The 15,556-nt window shown below is 34.2% G+C and overlaps 1 long non-coding RNA gene across 1 annotated transcript in view; it reads right to left on the reverse strand.

Moving 5' to 3' along the window:
- LOC125753419 (uncharacterized) overlaps window positions 1-15,556 on the reverse strand; it is a 91,204-nt gene that overhangs the window by 52,271 nt on the left and 23,377 nt on the right. The window contains exon 2 of the long non-coding RNA XR_007405207.1: window positions 12,984-13,153. This is a non-coding gene — a long non-coding RNA (uncharacterized LOC125753419). The remainder of the gene's footprint in view (window positions 1-12,983; window positions 13,154-15,556) is intronic.

Here is a 15,556-nt window from a genome sequence, read left to right on the forward strand (position 1 = left end):
TACACTTGACAAGGCCTATGCCATCTTGGCTATTCAGGGTAAGTTATTTCATCTACTTGTACCTTCATCAAGGAAATTGTGAATGCAAGTTTTCACTGATAACCAGATGCTGTGTTGGTGCTAATGTATCCAATTAATCAGAGAGTAATCTAACAACATAGCAAAAATAGAAGGTGAAAGAAGCAAATGGCAATGCAAATTTTATAGTCTTTAAAAATTAATGTACAGACTTCCCTTAGCCTCAGAAAGCATACATAGCACACCACTAAAGCGGAACTATTTTATATTTTTGCTCTGAGAATATAGAACCGGTAGAATTATTATTTTTAAAATATTTAAATTTTTTCACCCTTATGAGTTCTCATTTGATACCAAGGCTTGGCCCCCATTTAAAAGAAGTTCACAATTTGGTTTAAGTACCACTTCTGCAAGAAATATTTCTCAAAAGCAGTTAAGATGAATGACTGATGAATATTTCTACAGAATAAGTGATCATTAATACCCCTAAATTGTCTCTGGTCTCAGCAATTAATCTTGACAGAGGATATAAAACAGTATTAGTTATATGCTTTTTATCTACCTAGCTCTGTGTTGATATAATCTGAATCAAAGAAACTTCCCAAATTATCCATAAACTCAATTTATTGTCTTCTCTCTAATGTGTACCTCATCCTATCTGTATTCTTACTGCTTGACTTCAATAAACTTTCACATAGTCTATTATAACAACCTCCTAACTTCTTTTTTCTTATCTTTTCCAAACCCAGTTTCTCTTTCAGAGTTACCATTCGGACTCACAAGTGCCTTTCATAGTAAATATGCTTGTCATCCTTTTGCTGGAGTAGAAAGAAAAGAAAAAGTTAACTCCATAATGCTTAGAAAAGAAACCCAATGCAATATATAAAAAAAAAAAATAGTGAAAGGGATTATAAGGGAAAGGAGAGGAACTGAGTGGGAAAAATTAGAGAGGGAGACAAACCATGAGAGACTCCTAACTCTGGGAAACAAAGAATTGCAGAAGGAAAGGTGAGTGGGGGGATGGGGTAAATGGGTGACAGGCACTGAGGAGGGCACTTGATGGGATGAGCACTAGGTTTTATACTAGATGTTAGCAAATTGAACTTAAATAAAAACAAGTGTAAAAAAACAAAAAGAGAGAGAGAGAGAGAGAGAGAAACCCAGTGGCTTTAAAGCTATTCATGGTCTGAGATTGGCAGATTTTCAGAGGCAGGAGTGACTTCATAGCGGCCCTAGAAGCACACTTACTAAGGGGAGACAGTTCCTGAGGTTGACAGGAAGAGCCAGTTCATTAAAATTAACCCATTCCTGATTGGCCAATTAAAAAATAAATAAAATTAGGTGCTATATTTCTGATTGGCTTTTTTTAAAAGATTTTATTTATTTATTCATGAGAGACACACAGAGAAAGAGGCAGAGACACAGGCAGAGGGAAAAGCAGGCTCCATGTAGAGAGCCCAACATGGGAATCGATCCTAGTCTCTAGGATCAGGCCCTGGGCTGAAGGCGGCACTAAACTGCTGAGCCACTGGGGCTGCCCTGATTGATTGGCTTCTAAAGGCTTGTTCAAATTATTATTGGTCATATAGAAATTCACACTGGATTTTGGTAGTTTTATAACTATGAAACCATAATTTATTGATTCAGCAGGTGACTAGTTTTAGTGGCTAATTATTGTCATGGCTAAAGAACAGTCAGTTTTTTGGGGAATATAGAAACTTCTTTTTAATCTCACCCCTTCCTTTCTCATATTTCTTCAGCCAAAGCTTCAGGAGAGACTATCAAGAATTATCTAAAAATAATAAATACCTAGATTTTAATCATTGTTTTTAATTTTCTTTCAACGTAAGGGGCTTTTCTTGTTTTCTTTTTTTTCTTTTCTTTTTTTATATTTTTGTCAATGACTGATTTTATGCTCTATTATTAATTAGTTTAATTCCATTCTGTTTTTGTCCTTCAATTGTTCGTTGAAAAGTAGATTCTACCTGTCATATTTTAGGGCTTATATCACAAGATGAAAGAGGTATCTTTTGGTAATGGACACCAGTAAGGTATAGGGTATAGGTAGGGTTCAGGAAAGGTTTAGGAATGTTGGAAATCCTATATACTGGAGTGGTTCTAGCAAACCAAGGCAAACAGTGCATTTCCCCAGCAAGTCGTCTACAGCTTATTATCCACTTTCAAGTTTATCATTTACTATATTCTTTCATATTTTGTCACAGACATTTTTTTTTAAGAAAATTCTCCATTTTTTTTTCTCTTATTCTTAGTACTGGTTAATTTGCTTCCCTCCTTTCTATTAACATGCTTTTAAGATTTAGTCCAAAGATCTGATGATCTAAGACAGTAGGACTTTGTCAATAAGAAAGTTGACTTTTTGTCTACTTATATTTACAAATACGAATAAACTTCTCTTGGAACTTCTCTTTCTGAAGTTAAAAGGGAAATTTTTAGTGCTCATGTTGCCCTCAGAGAATAATTGGGCAGATTCTTTATAGTTGCCTTTTTGTTTCTTATGCAACATGGGATTTGCTTCTTCCAACGGACCTTTGTTTGCAGTATCTACAGAGGTCCTTATCCATAGGCTCTCAACTCTTAAAAAACAGCAGGCTCTTTGTTCTTGTTTTTATTTCAGAGACCAGTTGTTTTATCTAGTATGCCATAAGTTTGTTTTGATTTCTAGCTTGTTTACGAAGACTTTTTTAAAAATGTTCAGCTACATGTCACTGTTTGTTTTTTTTTAATTGGCGATTTTATGTTAGATTTTACTTTTTCAGTTCCCTGTTTCTGAAAGCAGAGTCCAAAACTCCCTTTGCCTCAGCTGTTAAATCTATGCCAGAATATACCAGAATGCTCTTTGAGAGTTTCCTGTAGTCAATTTCTCATCTTAATCTTTACAGTTTTCAATCGTTGTGGAATATGTCCTTCAATGAAAAGTTTTGAAGTGGACTTAGTAGTATGTTTTCTTTCTTTTTCCATCTCAGTGGATTTTCAAAATTATAACTAGCAAGGCTGTTTATAATCTTTTACCCTACATGATAATTTAAAACAGTTCCTTTAAGTTCTCTCTCTCTCTCTCTCTCTCTCTTTTTCCTGTTTCCCTTCCTCTCTCCCTCTTATTTGAAGGTCTATTAAGTGATCTAACTGGTTAAGGTCTCATAGTCCAGGACATTATTCATGTAATAAAATCTTAAATTCTTCCATAATTTTCTATCTATCTTTCTGAAGTTAGAAGAGCTCCTTAATTGAAATACTTCACTCAGATATAGGCAGGGTTTAAGATCAGCCTCTTAAGATTTGTCTTATGGCATCACAATTTAATAAATGATTGCTATTTTCTTGGAGAGACCCTAAAGAAAGGACAAGTCCATTTGGAGGCCAGACAAAGAAGCATAAACAAAATAAGGAATATAGATCGCTTGAGTTGATAAAGCTGAGACAGAAAGCAATGTCAGGAGGGTGGGTTTCAGAAGATTAAAAATAGAATATTTGAGAGAAACTATTTTAGAGTTGAGTTCTCTTTTGATTTCGTTTAAAAAAGCTGACTGTTTTGCTATTTATTGCCTCATTTTCCTAGGACTCCCTCTTTAATGTGTTAGTTTGTTGGTTTTCACATGTCAAAAATATCCCAAAATGGCATAATGGCCATTGTTATTTTAAGACAAAAATCTTGTCTTTCATCAAAATAAGTGCAAAAGTGTTGACTACAGTATGGGGTTATAAAAGGAACCAGAATTTCTTCCAGAAGGAGGATGTGACTTTTGGATATTGACAAATCCATGATAAATAAGAAAAGGTAAAAGGTGTATGCTTATGAATGATCCTCAGCCTACTCGATCAGGCAAGGGCTAAGAAGGGTCATATCATTAGCAGCCCATCAATTATTGATCCCAAACTGTGGGCTAAAGAAAGTGATCCCTTTTTCACAAATTGACATGTACACCCTTTTGAAGATTTTGTAGGGGACCCAAGTCGAAGTTAGACCAATTGCCAATTTGTTCTTTCTGACATCTTAATTTTGGACTTCTGGACTCCAGAACTGTGAGATACTACATTTCTGTTGTTTTAAACCACTGCATTTGTGGTCATGTGTTACAGCGCTGCAGGGAACTAATCCAGTGACTTTATGAAAACATTTAATTTGGTTACATGTCCTAAAGTGATCAAATAATTCAGAATCAAGTATTCAGCAGTAACAGTGCTCAAACTATTGTTTATTATTTCTCAACTGACAGCAAATCTAAAGAAGAAACAGAATAAAAGTGTCATTTATTGATTAAACAGTTTAAACCAGTTCTGGTAACTACTTGTTATTGTGGTCATGGAACAATTAATCTTTTCCTAAGAGTGTGAGAATTTCTTGATATGCTCATAAGAGATTGTGTCTTACTCATTTTTCTACACTTGAATAAATGATTTTAGTTAGTCTCTGAATAAAATTATTTTATAATTAATGGAGGTTTATGGTCAAGACAAAAAGACCATGGGACACCTAGATGGCTCAGTCAGTTGAGCATCGTACTTGATTTCGGCTTGGGTCATGATCTTGGATCCTGAAAATGAGCCCTACTCTGGTCTGCTATGAGCATGGAGCCTGCTTGAGATTCTCTCTCTCTGTCCTTCTTTGTTCTCCCTCTACTTGCTCTCTCTTTCAAAAAATAATCAATCCATTCATTCATTAAAACAAAAAAGGAAAGAAAGAAAAAAGGCCATGTTAAAATATGAGGATAAACTCTTTGCATTGAAAGCAAAAGGGCTAGTGATTGTCTATAATCCTCTCTATTTTCTAGAGGCTTAATGGCCGTGGGGAGTATAGGAAAGAAATGACCATATTAAACCTCTGAAGATGTGTGATATTAGAAAGATAATAGTTTTGTTTTTGTTTTGTTTTTTTTAAGATTTTAGTTTTTTATTTGATACACAGAGAGAGAGTACAAGTAGTGGGAGCAGCAGGCAGAAGGAGAGGGAGAAACAGGGTCCCTGCAGAGCAGGGATTTCAGGGCCCTGGAATCATGACCTGAGCTGAAGCCAGACTCTTAACCAACTGAGCCACCCAGACACCACAGTAATGAAGAGTTTTGATATATGAATTACGCTTAACAGGAATTCCTGGGCTCTGTAGCTTGTTCATGGAAAATAAATCTAAAATTTATAGATTTATGGGTCATGAGTTGCTATGAATGTCATATCTTTTGTATAGTTCTTGGATGTCCTAAATACATCATTTTGAACTTTGTATGTTATATGTAGACCAAAGTCAACTCTAATGTGGTGAGAGAGGATCTGGGGAGCTATGTGGACACTTTCAGATTTCTCTGAGCTTCGGCCTATGTTTTCTAATCACTGTCACTTGAATTGTTTGCAAAGTTTGATACTAAGAAATATCTCTGCTCTTTTGAGTTTGATTTGATAATTGGAGCCTTTGTGTTATCAGCCAAAACTTGATTATTTAATTTTTCGGTAATAATTATTTAATTGTTACCCAAAATAATCTAATTATTCAGTGTACCCATAGGTTTATATTCCTATATTCCATTATAGGCAACGTTTTTGTTTTTTGTTTTTTTTTTGTACATTGGTTCTTAGTTGTTGACACAAGCGGTATTTTAGGAGCTTATTTTTTTTTAACTTTTATTTATTTATTTATTTATTTATTTATTTATTTATGATAATCACAGAGAGAGAGAGAGAGAGAGAGAGGCAGAGAAATAGGCAGAGGGAGAAGCAGGCTCCACGCACCAGGAGCCCAACGTGGGATTCGATCCCAGGTCTCCAGGATCGCACCCTGAGCCAAAGGCAGGCGCTAAACCGCTGCGTCACCCAGGGATCCCTGTTTTAGGAGCTTAGTAATGAAACTAAACAAGGAGGCCCACTAACTGATATTACTAGGGGTCTGTTGTAGTGACCCAGACATTAAAAGGACAACAGCTTGACCTAGGGTGTTAACAGCAGAAATAATATAAAAATATGGAATTAAAAAAACTACAACAACCACAACAGTCAACAAGACTTAGCAGCAGATTGAATGCATAAAAATGCAGTCAGGAACAAAGATGGCTACAGAATTTCTATCTAGAATGAGAAAAGCCTTCTATAGAATTTCCTACTGAAAGTAGGTGTCAATTGCTCTGGCATGGATTAGAGGGATTTAAGTAAGTTTTTGATGCTAAAGATAAAATTTAAATTAGATGCTTTTAGCACTGACTGAGGTTGCTATTGGTAAAGTAGATAAAATATGTTGGTAGAAACAATAGAGACATTATGGAGCTGATATGCTCAACATACTAAAGGATAACACCACCGACTTTATAATTATATTGAATTTGTAAAATTACATGAATTACTTCCAGCTTTCTCTCACATTTTTGATGCCTCCTACAATTTTAATCTTATATTACATTATTTCTTTTATTCATTTAAAATTGACTGTGACTTAAGCATGATTATAAACAATAGGAATTGGTGCCACTCTTATGACCACATTATTCATATTTTAAAAAGTACTAAGCCATTTCCTAAGCATTGTTACAAAAAGGAAAAATACAAGTGCACTATCCAGTGTGCTTTGAAGCCCCCCTTCTTAGCCCATTTCAGAAGTTGTCTTGTTAACAAGGAAGAAGTGGCCCTGTGAAGCTTCAAAGAGTAAGGGGGATTTGGTTTGGTTGTTATAAATCAGCAAATTTATAAGATTATTTGAAAGAAATACTAAAGTCATTGGTAAAATCTATTTAGAAGACATAAAAATGCTTATGCCATAAAATAGGAACTGTCATTTGGTTGATACTTTTGCTTTCTTTTTCTGGCTAATAAGATAGTATTGTCATATTGAGGAGAGACCAGTATAAAACTACAGAGTCTCTTTCAGACTTCAGAGAGAATAGAAAAAATCTAAGATACATTTCCTTATATCAGATATGATTCTATTCCTAATTGTAAGAAAATCTGGAAAGGTAGTTGCTGGGGGGAATGTGTGTGTTTACATTTTAACTACTCAATGTCACACTGCAGTTCATGGTGCTTGTGAAGGACATCATATGATTGCATTTAAATATTGAATTTAATACTGGCTTTATACCATTTCATGTTATGAAATAAAGGCTTATGATTTGTTTTTAATTAGTTCAGAGGTAAGGTATCTACTTTAAAATAGTAATATTTAATGCTAGTGGGGATCATCATCAACAAATCGACAGATGTTAAAAGAATGACATGTGACATGTCAGAGGCACTTGCTCTTAAAATCATTCTCTGTGCATTTTAGGAAACATTTTGGCTCAGTACATACAGTCAAATGTGTGAGTCAGATAGTTGTTGTACTACTTTCATGATTGACAGAGCTCTGAAAATGTCACCTGCTCTAAGCTGTTCACTGAGGGATGTAGAAGCCATAATTGTATTTCTAAAGGCAAAATAGTCTGTAAGCAAGGCTTCCAAAGCATTTCACATCAAAAGACGCAAATAAAATGATGAGATATAAATGGCATTCAGTCATAAATGGACCAGACTGTTCATGGATGAAAGTTATTGTTCTATTTGAGTCCTCACCTGGCTTTCTCTAAGAGTGAGAGGGCTTCTATACCTCAAGACTGTCCAATTCAATCAATTAGTAATAATTAAAATATCATATTCTTATGATAAAAAAGATATATGATGTTAAAAGGTGAACATTATAATGCCATACCCTTATATGAAGAAAAGAAGCAAAATATTAATGAAAGAAACTTCTATGACACATTTTTTTTTACCTTCAAAATGGCAGAAATATGATGCATCTGGTCAGTATTCTAATTTTTAAATAATCAAAATCTAGATTAGTAAAAGATTAGTAATGACCTAAGAATCATTAGAAATGGTGGTGTTAACATATTTATCCCAATATAGTGTAATCTATATGTTCTCCTTTATTATTTCAGTATAAAAAGCAGATTTTAAAATTAAAATTATTTTTAAAATTAAGTTATATCTTTTTTAAATTAAAATTGTAAAAATTTTCCATTAGTACATGAATGGCTTTGTTTCTATACTGGGGAAATAATGTTTCTACTACTTGCAGATTGTATGATAGGATGTGGGATAAATCCTCCATTCTCTGATGCTATGTGGGGTGCTGCTGTGAAGAGGGTGTCATTTTTAGTCTAATCAGGAGTATAACTTGCTTTGGTTTCAATAGTGATATATGTTATTCAGTACTTTGTGGAAAAGAAGAGAACATCTCTTGTTCTATTTAATTACAATCAATCCCCAGGATAATCAGCATGGATTCTCAAGGCTAGACAGTAATGTGGTGACATATATACTTATTTTCATATTTTTACCAGTGACATCCACACCTATATGGTTACCTACTGCTATTCCTAAACCAATACCAATACTTATAATCTGTCTATTTCATAAATGAACCACTTGACTATTGAAACAAAATCCCTTTAAAAGGAGAATAGCACAATGGTGGGGATATCTCTTCCAATGCTTATCTTCATTTCTAAGCAATTTCCTTTTCCCAAATATTTTCCCAATATTCGTATTTCCCAAAGAAGAAGCCTCTTAGCCAGCTCTCATGGCACGATATGGTAGGAATTTCAATTGTCTCACCAATAATTTCTTTCACTACTCTTCTTTGTGTACCTATAGCTCCAGATGTTTTCTATTATTGGGTAGGAAACTACCACAAACTTAGTGATTTAAGACAACATTTATTTATTACCTCACCCTTCAGTAGGTCAGAAATCTGGTGGTTCTACTGGGTTCTCTCTTCAGAGTCTAATAATCTTGATGTGCCGGCTGGGCTGGCTCAGGGTCCTCTTCCAAGTTCATGTGGCGTTTGAAGAATTAATTGCCTCATAGCGGTAGAATTCATCAGGGCTGAGCTCAGAGCTGCGGTAAAGTGCCTCTCTGAGTTTGAATCTCCCTTTGAAGATGATATCTGTTTAGGTCAGATGCACCCAGGGTAATCTTTTGATTGACTCAGTTGACTTGGAGGACTTCATCACATCTGCAAATTTTCTTCTTTTTTTGCCAAAGAAAGTAATATAGTTGTGGGAATGATATACCTTCACATTTACAGACTCTGCCACACTCAAGAGGAGTATATTGCACTACTGCACACAGTATATATATCAGAATATAGGAATCATAGGAGCCATCTTAGAATTCTGCTGCCTACCACAGGAGCCAAACTGAGCTTGCTCACTTAATTTATTCCTTACGTTTTTCTCAGCCTTTTATTTGTGTGGTCATTTCTGCATAGAATAATTGTTTTTCCCTAAAGTTACATGTATAAATATTATACTGTTTTTAATTCGACATTTAGCATAAAGATTTCATTGAAGGAGCTGATTCTCCAAGTAATTCAGTGTTTTTGAACTATGTATTATTATTTTTAACTATGTATTGTTAAAAAGTTTAATGAATCAGCACCCCATATTAAAAAGAAATATGATAGAGTTGAAAATATTAGAGGGCATTGCATAGGATAAAAGTAAAATACTGTTCTATGACACATTTGTTTCAGATACACATACACACCTAGTGTAAAATGAATTTATTACTGTGGTTGAGGTAAAAAGAAGTTTGAGAAACACTGCTGCAGCAAATCTCTAATGCCGATTGTCATTCTCTGCCTTAAATTATAGTATCTCTTTCCTACCTGTCCTGCATTACTCATTTCTCCAAGGAGAAACCATATCTTATTTATCTTTGTATCTCCCGTCAGAGCTAACATAGTATTGTACATAATATGAATTCAGTAAAAATTGTAGAACAAATGAAAATAAAGTTTGTTTTGCATTTTCAATGTTGTTTTCAAATACCAAGCTAAATGTAAATCTTTTCTTCTTCAAGTTTTCCTGATTCTACATAAAAATTCCTTACTATCTAAACACAAGGATTACTTGTATCAATAATGTATCATTATAAATTATTAGGTGTTGGCAGTATATAGATATCCAAATGATTAACATTTTTCCTTTATTAAATTATTGGCTTTCTGGAAAAAATATTTTAATTCAATAATTATTTATTAAATGTTAATGAATTCTGGGCACCAGAGATATAATATATTAAAGTAAGTACTATAGCTGTAGGCTGCTGAAAGAGGAGGTCAACACGTAAATGGAAGGATTACACTGTGACTGTCGTTATCAAAGGCAGAGTTCTATAATAAAGCATCACTGTAGGGTCTACTGTAGAGAAGCAGTCAACAAAGTGTTTTTGAGAAAGAGCTTAGGAACTTGGAAATTGTGAGATATTTTAATTCAGGACCAGAATACACAACCTTCATAAGTAATTTACTGTGAAATCATGTGATGATATCTTGGTAGAAAATATTAATTATTCACTAGCAGTTCTTATATTATTCAGTGGTTTATAGAACTATTCAATACATATTACATTATGATATGCAAATTTGTGTGTTGATGCATTTTGAAGAACCAACAGTATATTTAGTCCTGACATAAAAATTCAAAATTCTCTCTATATATGCATGTCTCTTTCCATATTTATATACATCCATATATATAAAATTTAAACTGTTTAGTTCATTATTCAATCTTTTGCTAATATCTGAAAACATCAATAAAATGCCTATGTGATTTTTTTCTATATATTTAACAGTATATGCATAGTTACATCGTATTTAACGGACATCAGCTAATTGATCTAAATAGTTTTAATCTGGAAGAGACAAACTCAGTGTTCTGCTTTTATACTGTACTTGGTTCTTTGTGTTCTAACTGAAAGCTTATTATTATCAAAAATCCAGAAATAACAAAATTAAAGCCACCAAATCAATAAACAGTATTTAGTAAGAGCTTATTGTGTATATAAAGAAGAGTTCATGAACTGGCAACTTTCATATTTAAGACTGATCTGAATCTCAGGGGCATGAAGTTACAGGACGCCTTATACAATGAACAGGAGCTGTTAACCTTCACAATTACTGATTGTCATAGTGGAGGTTTCCAGAGGACAGGGGATCGGCTACAAGTGATCATCTCATACCATTTTCAGGAAGATGAAGTTTCTTTTATGATTTTCAGAGGCATTTAAAAGAAATAACCTAAGTTATGTTTCACTAAAGTTCATTAAATGAGCTAGATTTAGTTTTGCTTACGTGGGGAAAAAGGTTTTGTCTGCTCATGATATTTTGAAGTCTGTGTCTTTAATTTAACATTGTGACTGGGGAGGCATAGTTAATAAAAATATTCTTTAAAACCTCTGTTTTCCAAAATGAATATTTTGATATTAGTGAATGTATTATTTGTCAGTCATATCTTTTGCCATAGAATATTCAATAACTTAAAGATTACCATCCCTACTACTACTACTACTACTACTATTACTACTACTACTTCTTCTTATTATTATTATTAACTTTTCTCTTATTTTTTCCTAAAATAAAAGCTGTCCTCACTGAAGTAATAACTAAGATTCAGAAATTGCAAATATTCAGAAACTGCAACAATTACTGTTACATAGTTCAAAAACAAACCCTTCCACCCCTGGTTAGAATGCCCAGGAAAATGCATTAAACTATGTTTTATTTAAGCCTTTATTTAAATGCCAGTTAGTTAACATATTAGTTTCAGGTCTGCAGTATAGTGATTCAGCACTTCCATACAACACCCTTTGTGATGCTTGAGACTACTTAATCCCCATCACGGATTCCATCCATTCCCCTCCTCCCCACATCCCCTCCAGTAACCATCAGTTTATAGTTAAGAGTCTGTTTCTTGGTTTCTTGGTTTCTCTCTCTTTGTTTTGCTTGTTTGTTTGCTGCTCCTCATTTGTTTCTTAAATTCCACATGTGAGAGAAATCCATATGTTATTTGTCTTTCTCTGACTTATTTTGCTTAGCATAATCCCCTCTAGCTCCATCTATATCCTGGCCAATGGCAAAAATTCATCCTTTTTTTTATGGCCGAGTGTATATAATGTATGTTTCTAATAAAAGTAATTCTCAACAGTTCATTTGTGACACACCATTAATATGCTGCTTAGTTAGATACTTCTCTTATAAAATGATCTTCCGTTTAATACTAGAAGGAGTATTGGTGCATCAAGATAATTAATTTTTAGTTTCTACTGTCTTTTAGAGTTTGAGGCATGCTATTTCCCCATGTAAAGGCTGTTAAAGCCTACTGAATTAAATGCAAACAACTCAGCATGGGATCTTAGGATCTTCAGAACATAACTCTAGTATCCCATTTCAGCCTACTTGCCAACCACCCCCTGCATAGAGCCTGAATTTTATCCAAACAAAAATTCTTCTTGCTCTTTTCTAAATATGAGACCTTGACTCCATTGTGTGTGCCTTTGCTCTTATTCATGTTCAAGAAATTGCCAACCTTTCCAACTGCTTTAATTTAACCCATTCTTCAAAGTCCAGCATAAACATAGTCATTTCTGGGAAAACTCTGCATTCCTTACAGAGAATATAATCTCTCCCTCCTTCGTGTTCCATAGCAATCTATTCTGAACTCTGTTATGGCAACTGTCATTCTGACTTGTGCTATAATTTTTGTATATTTATCAGTCCTCCACCTCTGGACTGTAAATTCCCTGTTTCTTCATCTTTATAGCCCAAATGTGCTCAATGAATATTCTCTTCAACAGCAGCTCTGGAAAACTTCATGATTTATACTTTGATTTGTAAGCTTTACAATGTATTTAAAACACTATTTCTCCTGGGTTATTTAAACTTATACTCGTGCCTAAAGGAATGCTTCAGATTTTAGACAATTATTTTGCAGTGTTACATTCTTAACTTTTACCCAAAAGTCTCTTGGCAGATTATCTTTGTTTCTCTTCTACTCTATTGTTATTGCTTTTCTTTAGGCAAATGTACAGAGTATTATTAAAATTACATTAAGGAATAGTACGTTCCATGTTATTCTTAACCATTTTTTTCCTCCAATGAAACTTTTTTAAACCTCTTTAATAAAATCTTTGGTGTGCATACTTACTTAATAAGTCAGTAAGCTGGGGATCCCTGGGTGGCGCAGCGGTTTGGCGCCTGCCTTTGGCCCAGGGCGTCATCCTGGGGACCCGGGATCGAATCCCACGTCGGGCTCCCAGTGCATGGAGCCTGCTTCTCCCTCTGCCTGTGTCTCTGCCTCTCTCTCTCACTGTGTGCCTATCGTAAAAAAAATAAATAAAAAAATAAAATAAATAAATAAATAAAAATAAGTCAGTAAGCTGTTGTAGTTCTAAGTAGATGTGAATTTGCATGATGTCATTTTCTTTGCATTTTTAAATTTTTTATTTTTTTAAGTATAAAGAATAACTGAAGCTAGAGCAAATTAGTGTTCACTGGTTTTAAATTAGTTGTCATAAGGAAGTTATGTTTCTGTCTTTATATATCAAACAAATAAATATGCCTCAGTGTCATACCTTAGTAAGAGTAGTGGCATGCCAGGAAATATTCACAAAATACTCTTTTGTATATGAGAGAAGAACTATACCTAAGAACATTTTCTTCTAGGAACCTGGAGTAGATTGATCTACACAGATAGAGACAGAAATGATAAAATTCATTTTCATCAATTGAAGTCATCAGGTTTAGGGGACCTTTTATTGGGCTTCTGCTTCCATCCTAATTTTTACCACTTTCATCTAAGTATGACTTTTTAGATTTTATGTTTAATAAAGGAGTACATGACAGCAGCCTAAATACGGTAAGAACTACAAAAAAATTAAAGTATCATCCCAAGCAAATGAAAAATAAGGCTGTCCCTATTCCTGAGTATTTAAAGACCCTGGCATTTTTCCTGAATGAAATATAAAACAAAATTCTCCTCACCTGAAGTTCTAGCTGTAGACATTAAAATAGCTGCATAGAAGAATGTGATTTATTATTCTATTAAGGATATAATATTTTATATACAGGCTTTAGGTCCCACAGTGTTTCAATTTCTCAGTGACATAGGTTTGCTTATTCAGATAATAATGAATACTTACTGTACATTAATAGCAGCCCTAAAACTTTATGATTTTTCTAGAAAGAATTTGATAAATCTTTCTGACAACCAGCTGGTGTTCAAACACTTGAACCTGAATAAAAAGCTTTTAATAAATTACTAGACATGCTTAGAACTTGTAATTCCAATGGCATGGAAAACACATTTGTTTGAATGAAAGTTTTTCCTCAGCAAAAAATCTGCATTTGAAATTAATTATCATAATTCATTACAATTTGCATAACATTTGATGGGAAAACATTGTCTTGGAAATTCTTAGGATTGTAGTCTGCAGAAAGCTATCTGACAATCACATTAGTTTATGGGCCATGTAAACATTCATCAACCTTTGCCAAATAGACATGCAGAATATTTTTTTTCTTTGCAGGGATGGGGAAGGATTACACATAGACATTATCCTTTTATCATGGTGATTCATTGATGTAGATGGATGGCTCCTGCATGGAATGTAGCATCTAGTACAGGAAAATTTATCATAGGAACTATGAGACTTTGAGAAAGCATTTCTGTTTGGAATTGCTTTAAGCTATTCTGAATATAAATAATCAATGTGCCTAATTGACAATTTCTGTTAGTGCTTCCACTAAACAAAACACTACATTCTTTATTCCAGCTTCTGTTTTCTCACCACTCTTCTAGCATCATGCACTTCTCTACCAACCCTATCATCCCAATAACGTCTAGACATACTCCCTTGGCAGATAATACATGATCCTGAAAAAAGTCACCTCTGAACAGAATCTTGAACAATAAAAGGGATTAGACCTCATAAGACAAAAATTTTTATAAATCCCTTAACTTATACCTGGTCCACAAGTCAAGCATGATAAATTATAATTATGCTAATTTGCGAATGTCTTTTCTACTAAATACTCCATCTATACTCAGTCATTGATTCATTCATTTTATATTAACTATATTTGTGCAAAAGGCATTGGAAGATAGATATGTAAACAACTAATTATAAAAAAATTAAATAATTGTGTTTGTGTGTGTGTTTAACAGAGGTATGTTAAAGGTTATGGGAGTATTAAAGGAGAAATGACCAGAAGAACGGGACCATCTCCGTAATGGAGAGGACATTTGATAGTTATGATTAGAGAGTAGATAAGAGAAGTGAGAAAATGACACAGGAACTGCATCAGCACAGTTAAGAAAAAGAAATAAGGGATCCCTGGGTGGCGCAGTGGTTTGGCGCCTGCCTTTGGCCCAGGGCGCGATCCTGGAGACCCGGGATCGAATCCCACGTCGGGCTCCCGGTGCATGGAGCCTGCTTCTCCCTCTGCCTATGTCTCTGCCTCTCTCTCTCTCTCTATCATATCTATCATAAATAAAAAAAAAAAAAAAAAAAAGAAATAAGACATGTTTGGGGAAATGTGAGAAGAATAAAGAATAAAGAGATTTTAAGCAGGTAGAAGAAACTCAGACTATGGCTGGCTTGGATGTTACCCTAGAGTAGACTCTCCAAAGAGTCGGCTAGGACCTGCCTGTGGCTATCCCCCGTCCACTGTTCATTGGATTCTTATTTTGCAGCCAATGGCAATGATATTGACTGTGGC

The sequence above is a fragment of the Canis lupus genome, chromosome 23 (genome assembly GCF_003254725.2).
Source record: "Canis lupus dingo isolate Sandy chromosome 23, ASM325472v2, whole genome shotgun sequence".
NCBI classification, from domain to species: domain Eukaryota; kingdom Metazoa; phylum Chordata; class Mammalia; order Carnivora; family Canidae; genus Canis; species Canis lupus.